Source organism: Hipposideros armiger, unplaced genomic scaffold (genome assembly GCF_001890085.2).
Source record: "Hipposideros armiger isolate ML-2016 unplaced genomic scaffold, ASM189008v1 scaffold_24, whole genome shotgun sequence".
NCBI lineage: Eukaryota > Metazoa > Chordata > Mammalia > Chiroptera > Hipposideridae > Hipposideros > Hipposideros armiger.
The window spans coordinates 5,401,737-5,411,736 of record NW_017731374.1 but is presented as its reverse complement, the minus strand read 5'-3'; the positions used below and the strand labels follow the sequence as shown (position 1 = coordinate 5,411,736).

The following is a 10,000-nucleotide window of genomic DNA, read 5'->3' as shown; positions in this document are numbered from 1 at the left end:
GAAGTTTCAGCATCCTACCAGGCCCACCCTCCACCCTTTGCATCTGATGTTACTTCTCAAATTGAGAGTCATGAGTACAAAAATGAAATCAGTTTCGAATGGATGGCTGTGATGATGGTAGCTACAATGGTAGGTGGCTGTGTTATAAGGGTAGAAAAGATATTGTCCAGTTGTCATCACACAGCCCCGCATCTTGCTAGTTCGGGCCACACACACCTTTTAAGTTGGGGGTACTGCCATCATCCACTCAACTCTAAAAGCAATTTGCACCATATGGATTCAAATTTCCATTGCACCTATTATGACCAAGAAGCCCATGCTGGATATTAGATCCACACAATGAGAATAAGCTCCTGCACTGGTGTCCTCAGCAGCTATTCCCAGGACCCACTGGAGGCTCAGCCAAATCCTTCTGAATTTAGTACGTTCATCTTGCCCAGCTTTAGACTCGGGGTGGGATAAGGGGGATGACTTACAACTATAACCAAGGATCAAGCCACAGCAAAGTAGATATGGCGAGTGGAAATAAGGAAGCTGGTCCCAACTGGGTCAATGAGGATCAGGATCCAAGGTAAAAGCTAGCAATGGCAATGACTGCACATGTCAAGCTTTCATAACCGTGGCATGGAACCAAGACGGAACGATTCTGGCCCTTTCAAAGCCATGAGGAGCTGAGATAGGTGTATGAAGACAGGGACTGGATAGATATCAAATATGATTCAGGTAAAGGGAAAGTGGCCTAGAGCTGCGTAGAGACGGGTAGAGATACTACACAAACAGGACAAGGTTAAGACTTGGGTAGCTTTGGTCGGGGAGCAATGTTAGGGATAAAGACTAAAACAGAATATGAGATACCTTATCTGCAACATGAAATACTAGAAGACAACAAAGATGGTCTCCAGTTTCTTAGAAAAAAGCTCTTTAAAACCAGAATTCTATGCCCAGCAGTGATCATTGAAGTGTGTGGACAAAAATAAAGACATTTCATTTAGGGGCATGTAAGGTAAAAGCATCAGACATATGCTGTCGCTTTACCAGACATGATAAATAATGCACAACTAATGCAAAATATCAATTTCATTCTGTCTCTAGTTACTGGAGACTATACCACATGCATTATCTTATCTACAAATGAAGGTAATACTTCTACCAAAGCCATTGCTAGAGACTGAATTAAATTTCCTTGGAAGTAATATACATGTCGCATGTTTATCTACCTCTGCCTTTTCTATTTTCCATCTTAAGTATTTTTAAAATGTAAAAGCAATTTAATTTGCGGCTTCCTTTCTAACCAATCTAATCAATCAAGCCAAGTGTAAAATGGCAAAAATCTGTTTTCACTTTGCCATTTTCCCAAACACACAAAACTTAAGAGCTCTTTGATCTTAATTAAGATGACATAGCACCGAGGAGACTGAACCACCTCTCTTTTATTATACTGGTCTACTTCCTGCAATATTGTTTAATTAGGAACGAGAGACAAAGTGATGTATTTATATCAGTACTCACTGAAATACTAATTGAATGTTTTACTAACCCAACAACTACATGCACATAATCCAATGGGGTCAATTATTCTCATATAGTTACTGTTTCATAAGAAACAAGTTTGTACAAAAATGTCATTGAACTCCAAAAGGTACACAAAAGTACACCAGCATTTCTCAGTTATTACTTGTAGCAATAATATGTATCTGCTCGAAATGTCTCAGAGAACAGAAGGAATTGGAATTTATTTTCATGATCACCACACCTTACATAATGTTCATTCATCAATAAATAATCACTGGACACCTGTGTACCAGGCACTAAGAAAGCCAAGCTTATCTATAGAAATGTTCAGAAGAGTCACAAGGATAATTCAAAACAACAAATTCCTAAAAAACTAAAAGCCATCTATTTTTGTCTTTGATAATAAGGTTTTTCTTCTTGTGGAATTATATTTAAATACCAGAACATGTGATATCCTGCTGATAACCAGCACTTAAAAAAACTAGATCATTAAACTTCCAAATGGATTCTGAGCAGTTTGGGATGCTATGAGCACAAGTTCAGACATCATAAAGAGACACCTAATTTGTGTTGTTAAATCTCATGCTTGTATGATAACAGATTAGTAAAAGCCCCATGATGTTTTATTGAGCAATCAACAGAGAATTCATGACCTAAAGCCAGCAAGAATGACATTTCTTCTGCTTTCTTTGGCTGACATTTATTTTACTCTAAGAGTTTTATGGTTAACCCTTCTTATATGTTGTTGATCCATTTTGAGTTAATTTTCCTATATATGGTATGAGGACTATTGTCCCATCTGTTGAAGACACTATTCTTTTCCCACTGGATTTGATAACCTTGTCAAAATCAATTAGCTATAGATATATAGGTATATTTCTGATCCATCGATTCTATCCCATTGGTCTATATTTCTATCCTTATGCCAATATCACACTATTCTGATTACTACAGCTTTGTAGTAAGTTTTGAAATCAGGAAGTCTGAGTTCTCCAACTTTGTGGCTTTTCAAAATTGTCTAGGCTTCTCAGGGCCTCTGCTAATTCCAAATGAATTTCAGGATCAGCTTCTTCATTTCTGTAAAAAAGGCTTTTGGTATTTTCACATGGTATTTTGATGGGAATGGCTCAGGGGAATATTAACATGTTAGCAATATTAAGTCTTCCTACCCATGAACACAGAACATATTTCCATTTACTTAGGTTTTCTTAATTTTCTTTCAGCACTGTTTTATAGTTTCTAGTGTACAAGTTGTTCACCTCCTTGGTTAAACTTATTTCTAGGTACTTTATTCTTTTATATGCTGTTGTAAAAGGAACTGCTTTCTTTTTATTTATTTTTTTTAAGATTTTATTGGGGAATCGGGGAAGGGGAACAGACAAGTTGCTGTCCTTTTGTTCTTCAGTCTAGGTGCGGAGGACGTCGCTTCACTGGCCCATGATGGTATTATCATTGCGCTGTTCCAGGCTGAGGCAGATCAGTAGTCAGCTATTGGATGGCCGCTCACAGCAGCTCATGCTGGCTGCTGGCCACTCATGCTGGCTGCTGGCCACCCACGGTAGCTCATGGCAGCCCACTGCAGTCCTACTATGCCATCACCAGCAACTCACGGCAGCCCAGCTCCAGGTAGAGCTGTTGTTCACCATCTTAGCTGTAGAGGGGGCAGTGTCACTGGCCCTCATATGTGGGATCCGAACCAGGGCCCTCTGGCATCCCAAGCCAGTTCTTAACCTTCGCGCCACTCGGCTGGCCCACAAGCCAACTCTTAACCAACGAGCCACTCAGTGGGCCCTGAAATTGCTTTCTTAATTTTTTTCAGATTATTCATTGCTTGTGTATAGAAATACAACTGACTTTTTCACCTTGCAAGTTTACCAAATTTGTTTATTAGATCTAGCTGTTTTCTTGTGGATTCCTTGGGATTTTCTATAAACAGGACCATGTCTACAAAGAGACATAGTCTTACCTCTTCCTATGAACTCTAGTCCCGGTGGCCTCAGACTCCCAGCCCCATCTTCTCAACTCAGGAAGCCTGGCAGCCTCCACCTGGGTTCCCCCTTCCACCACAGCCTAGAAAGCCTTTCCAGATGGTAAACTGGGGCAATCATAGGGTTTATCTTATTTGTATCTCATCTCTCAGAGATCACTCACTATACTTTCATTACCTGATATCCAATGTCTTAAAAACCACTGCCTAATATATTTTGTCTCATTTATTGTTTCAGACAGTGTGGTGGTTACTTTTATGTGTCAACTTGACTGGGCCACAGGGTACCCAGATAGTTCATCAACAATATTCTGAATATGTCTTTAAGGGTGTTTCTGGCTTAGATTATATTTGAATCAGTAGGCTGAGTAAAGCAAATTGCCCTCCCTAATGTGGGTGGCCTTGTCCAACCAATTGAAGACCTTAACAGAACAAAACGACAGAGTAAGAAGGAACTCCTCCCGCCTGGCTGTTGAGCTAAGTCATCAGTCTTCCTACCTTTGGATTCAAACCTTTGGCTCTTCTTGGGTCTTGAGGCTGCTGGCTTTCAGACTGAAATTTACATCGTTGGCTCCCCTGGTTCTCAGGCCTTCAGACTTGGATGTGAACTACCCCATTGGCTCTCTTTAAGTCTCCAACTTGCTGGCTGCAAAACGTGGGAGTTCTCAGCCTCCATAATTACGTGACCCAATTCCTTATAATAAATCTTTTGTGTGTATGCGTGTGTACACACACACACATGCGCACACACATCCTACTGGCTGTTTCTCTGGAGAACCCTAATACAGGTGAGCTGATAAATCAGCTCCCTGGCCAGAAGAGTATGTCTGATGTATTTTTAATATTTTATACAAGGCAAGTAATTACAACAGTCATGAATACTTTTTTCTTTTCGACAATATTCATACTTATGTCATAGCCATGAGGCAAGATTCTCTGCACCATATGAACAAAATACAGGATATAGAAAGGGAGGAAGGCAGTGGGGAAGAGTGGAAGGCACAGACTGGGAGATGGGACTCCATATTTTACAAAACATTTTCATACATTTGGCTCTCATTTCATAGTCTGAACTGTGAGGCTGAGCTGTTAGGTGCCTTCAGTTTCATCGTACAGATATTAGAATTGGTTCAGAGAGATTAAGTGACTTACCCATGACAAAATAATAAAGACAGGACTTGAACTCAAAACTTTTGACTCAAAATTATTTGCTCTGATATATAATTCTAAAGTCAGGAAATACTGATTATGAAGTCATGTGGCTTCCAGATTTTCTAGGAAAAATACCTGGAATCTGGGATCAATCAGATCTGTGTCACGGTTTCTTTCACTGACCTATTCTTTGAACCACTGGAACCTGAAGTCAATTGATCCTATCATGTTTTCACTGTCCCAATGCCCTGTCCTCCTTTCTTTTATGCAGATTAGATTTCATAGTACATCATTTAAAACAATCCCTTACACACACTCAATTCCCTCATCCGTTTCTTTCTTCAACATAACCTAGAGTGTTTCCCATTAAACTTAAGACTACTAAACTCAAGTGGATCCTCAGGACTACCTAGTAATTATACTCATCTCCCTAGTCCAGTCATCCTCAAACTCTTTAGTGCATTAGAATAACCCAGAGGGCTTCTTAAAACAGACTGTTTGCCCTTACCTCGTTTCTGATTCAGCAGGTCTGGGATGAGGCCCAAGAATTTGCATTTCTAACACTTTCTGATGGTATTGGTGCTGCTTGTCCAGGCATCACAGTTTGCTCAAATCCACTCACTTTCCCTGTCCTAATTGAACATCTCTCCAAATCTCCAATTCCTTCTGCTCCATTCTCACTCTCACTGAGGAAATAGAAGCAATCAGAAGATCATTTCCACATGCTCCCAATGTCACTCACTTCCACCTACTTAACTCTCTGACACTGCTTTCTGTCCCATCTGCAAAATCCTCCTTGCTCTTCCTCAAATACAACATTGCCCCCACTTCAGAAATTTTGCACTGGCTACTTGGATGCTCTTCTCCCCAGATACTTGCATGATTTGCTCCTTCATTTCCTTCAGATCTGCTTAAGTGGCCTCTTCTCAGAGAGGCCTTCCCAGACCACCCTACAAACCTCCCACATGTGCCCGGCACTCCCTATCCTCCCAGTTTGAGTTACTTTTCTCCATGGCATTTATTACCACCTGATAGTTTACTTAGTTGTCTAATTATTATCTATGCTGAGACTATGATTGGAAGAGAGAGCACCCCCCAAATTCTCTGAGATTAGAGTTAGTGATAAGAGAATGGGCAGCACTGTAATCCATTTATCTAAAAATTTGGCTGATAAAGGAGAGATATCGGAACAAGGAGCAGCAGGTTCAAGCAGGGGTTTCTCAGGATGCAAAAGCAGGGCTAAAGGAACAGGGGCCAGGACCAGCCCAACGAGCATGTTTAAGGATGTTGTGAATTGAAAAGATGTATGAGAGACAAGGTTGTTTAGGTATCTGGAAATTACAGGTTCACAGAGCACACAATTTTTGCTTTTGTTTTCAAAGCAGGTATCTACTAAGAGTTTACCATATACTGGGCACTGTGGAAACAGTTCATACCCACTGTCACGCCTGATTTAGCTGATCTCCACAATGTCCTACTCCCTCGAAAGTAGGAATTATCATCTAGGCTTTTTGGCCCATAATCAGAGACATTCTACTGACAGATTTGTCCACCTAGAAAATAAAACACAGGTTTCTTCTCCTAAACAGTTTCATCATTCCTTTCTTCCTTACTTTAATTATAACTGACCCTACAAAATTGCCAACTTCAGGGTTTTATACAGTCAAATATCAGATCTCTGGAGCAAACTTTTGAGAAAAGGGCTGAATCACCTCTTTATCACCTCAGGTGGTAATCACACAGGTAATCAATTGCTTATGCTCACAGAGTCCAGAACAGGAACCGACCTCTGATGACTGGCTCCACAGTGTCTTTACCAATTCACCCTCAGCTGAAGCCTGAGAGCTATACTAAATACTTATTCATCACAGCTACTGCTCCACACAATTTATTCCCATTCTTCTTAGTGGCCCAATTTTACCCTCAGCCCCTCCACTTTCAGCAGAAAGCCTTCATTCACCAAAACCATGGAGGGTACCCAATAGAAAACGGGTTTCAGCCTCCCTTCACACCACTTTCAACTTCCATCTTATTCTCAGGAGTGTTCTTTTCCTCTTTCTCATCAGTATTCCAGCAAATGGTGATAACTGTAAGGCTTCCTTTCCAACACCAGTATCCCTTTTTGTTGCCTTACCTTACTGCACTGACTGGGACTTCCAAAACAATGGTGACAACAGATATCCTTATCTGTTCCTGACAATTGCAGGCCTTCAGTATTTTCCTCATTTGAGTGCTTTCAGTTTTCCCATTAAGAACGGGCCTGGCTTCTCACAACATTGCTTATTTTAAATGTCTCAAGGATAGAACATTCACAAGGAGTCAGTTCCAGGCTCATCCAAAACTTCTTCTCTATGATAAAGCTTATCCATACTCTATTCTGCTAATGCACACAGAGAAGACATTAGACATTCCAACATTATCTTCTTTTTCTACCATATAGTAATCTTTCTACGCATTTTAATCACAAGTCAGCATTTGTTGAAATGTTTATTTTAGTGTCTTCTTTATCACCAAGTAATCTTCTATGTTGACTATAAATGCAGGCTATGTATGTTCTGTTCATAAAAGTACAATATAGGTGAATGGCCTATAAAGATAGAAAGATTTTTAAATTGAACCATACAGTTTAACTAGTGGCCAGCAGGGCCAAATAATCTTATACAAATCTTATTAGAAAGAAAAAAAAAGACAATCAGCTTTATGGCACAAACCAGCCAACAGAAAACCGATTTCAAAAACGATTCTCAAATGTTTAATAATGTATGTTTTTACGACATGACTTTCAGCTGTTGTTTTACCTTCTGGCGAGACTGAATCTGATTTAACCAGTCTTACTTATGGCATTGTACATATGCAGGGAGCAACTGCAATCTATTGAAGCGAAGCAGTGTGTGCAAAAAGGCTCAATTAAATGGTGGAATGTTTCTTGTAAATTAAAGCCCTATTGAATAATCATCTTCCATGCAAATTATCTTTCATGGGGTGTTCCAACAAGGTGCCATCATCATATGTAGCCACTATCATACACGTTTACTTGTAATGCTTGACATAATGAATTCTCCTTCTTTCTTCCCATAGAAATGAGAACAAAAATTTTAAAACTTTTTAATTTTTCCTTGTTAGGCTGCCTTTGTGAATACACCAGTAGGGAGACACGATTTCTTCGTAACCTGTATTGCAGAAGAATGATTTAACTAGATGCACATTAGTACATTTATCAGAAACAACAGTTTAAATGAATTTCGGATGGAAAAATACCATGTATTCTCTCCTCCTTCAAAAAAGTAAATATTCCCTGGAAGCCCATAAGCTCACTCACCTAATTCTTATCGCAAACTTTTAAGATTTCTGTCTTAGACAGGATAAAGTAATATGCTAAAATGTAATTACACAAAACAGAGATTGTTAGAAGAATGCATTGGAGGGAGAGGGGGGTCCACACTTAATTTCTAAAATATAAATTCCTAAAATTTATAACAAATTAAATGTTGTATGTGCAGATGTGCATTTTCTGAGAATCCAAAGTTTTTATCTGATTCTCACAGGGGTCAAAGCCCACAAAAGATTAAGAATTACCAATTAAAGTCAAAAGATACAATATCTCAGAGTTATACTTTGATCTTACAGGTACAGAAAATCTGATCGATGTTCTAGTCAATATAAATTTAGTTCCCTTGTTGCTAACCCCGCTTATTTATCACACTGAACAAAAGTTCCTACTCAAAAAAATCAAACTGAAACATTCAATCATAGTCATTTCTTAAAACCTATAGATTCCACACATCCTTCCTCAGCATTCCTGATTAATTATGCACATATGATGCATCAACCTAAACCCTAAAAGAATAACTGACAAGGGTGTTAAGGGGAATGTGAGTCATATGCTGCTCTTTGGACCAGAGCCTGGTATATGAGCAGAGAGCTGGGAAAAACAGGCTAATTCAGTGTCACAATTTCATGTTTCATGAAGGTCTCTATAAACATATGGCTTCCTTCCCCCATCCCTAAATGCTTCTAGAAGTCCTTGGCTTAACTATTAACTAAATCATAAATACTGAATTGCATTTTTTAAAATGTTCTCAGAGGTCTTTGCAGTCACTTTACTTTAATGGAGTAGGAAAAGTCCAAGGGACTTTCAGGTTCAATTAAATACCACAACTGCTACAACAGCCATGTACTACAAAGCATATAAGTACCTGAGATTGTTAGGAACTTGCTACCCAAACTGCCACACTTCGACTTAATAAGCACAATCCCCAGGTTCTATTCAGAATTAATGTGCCCACAGAAACCCTAAGTTACAACCCACGATTCTGCAAGGAAGGCAGAAACTTTCTTATAAAGCTAGTGTGGTGGAAACACTGCTGACTATATCTGCATTTACCCAGCTTTGTTGAAAAACAAAACAAAACAAAAAAAAGCAACAGCTTGAAAAAGTGTAACTTCCGAAGACTTCCTACTGAAAACAAAATCAACGCTGTGAAAAAATTTCAGATCGTTCCCACTATAAGTAATAGAATCTTACGCAATCCCCAAAGAGTCACAACAAAAAATACATTAGGGACACACTTTTTTTCACAAAATGTGTAGTACTCTGTAAGTTAAATTTCATTTTTTCCATACTTCAAATGTTACCAAAAGCTTTCCCATGTATTTTAAAAATTAAATATCTTCTAGAAAAACTAAAAACAAACAAAAAAAGTTAATTCTTAACTATATCCATGACGTGAGTTCAGTGGTCTTCTGCCTCTCTGAGGAGGGGACACTCAAATACCAGAATTTTGGTGTCACACTTCAAAGGATGGGGTTACATCCTCACTTATCACTTTCTACTTGATCTCCTTTCAACCACTGTGTGTCTGTGTAAATAAAGTTATTTACTGCCCTGACCTATATACTCACAAAGCAAAGTTCCTGCAAGCGCCAAGAAATACGTAATCTTTCCTAGAGCTGGCTGAACACCGTGTTTCACCTTTTACCACTCATCCTGCCCCCGGTTTCATTCCATGACCCACTCCGGCCATTCACCTACGTCACACTGCTTCTCCTGTTGAAATAAAAATAAACATTGTTTTCTCCAAAATTTGATAACCATCTATAAAGCGTGTATAGTATAAGTGTTACAACAGCACACAATCTGAAACCACTAAGATGAGTATCTTTAAAATGTTCTTAATAAAATAATTCCATTTACAATTGCTCCAAGAACTATAAAATACTTAGGAATAAATTTAACCAAAGAAGTAAAAGACCTGTACTCTGAAAACTATAAGACACTGAAGAAAGAAATAAAAGAAGATACAAACAAATGGGAAAACATTCCATGCTCATGGATAGGAAGAATTAATA

At 38.9% G+C, this 10,000-nt stretch overlaps 1 protein-coding gene across 3 annotated transcripts in view; it reads right to left on the bottom strand.

Annotated features, from left to right (window-relative positions):
• The window catches only part of KIAA1958 (KIAA1958 ortholog), a 128,830-nt gene that overhangs the window by 108,526 nt on the left and 10,304 nt on the right, over positions 1-10,000 (bottom strand). Inside the window, exon 2 of one of the 3 annotated variants that reach the window (XM_019635859.1) lies at positions 3,998-4,145. The exons of the other annotated variants lie outside the window; for them this stretch is intronic. The gene's annotated coding sequence lies outside the window, so the exon portion shown is untranslated. The remainder of the gene's footprint in view (positions 1-3,997; positions 4,146-10,000) is intronic. 3 annotated transcript variants of the gene reach the window in all.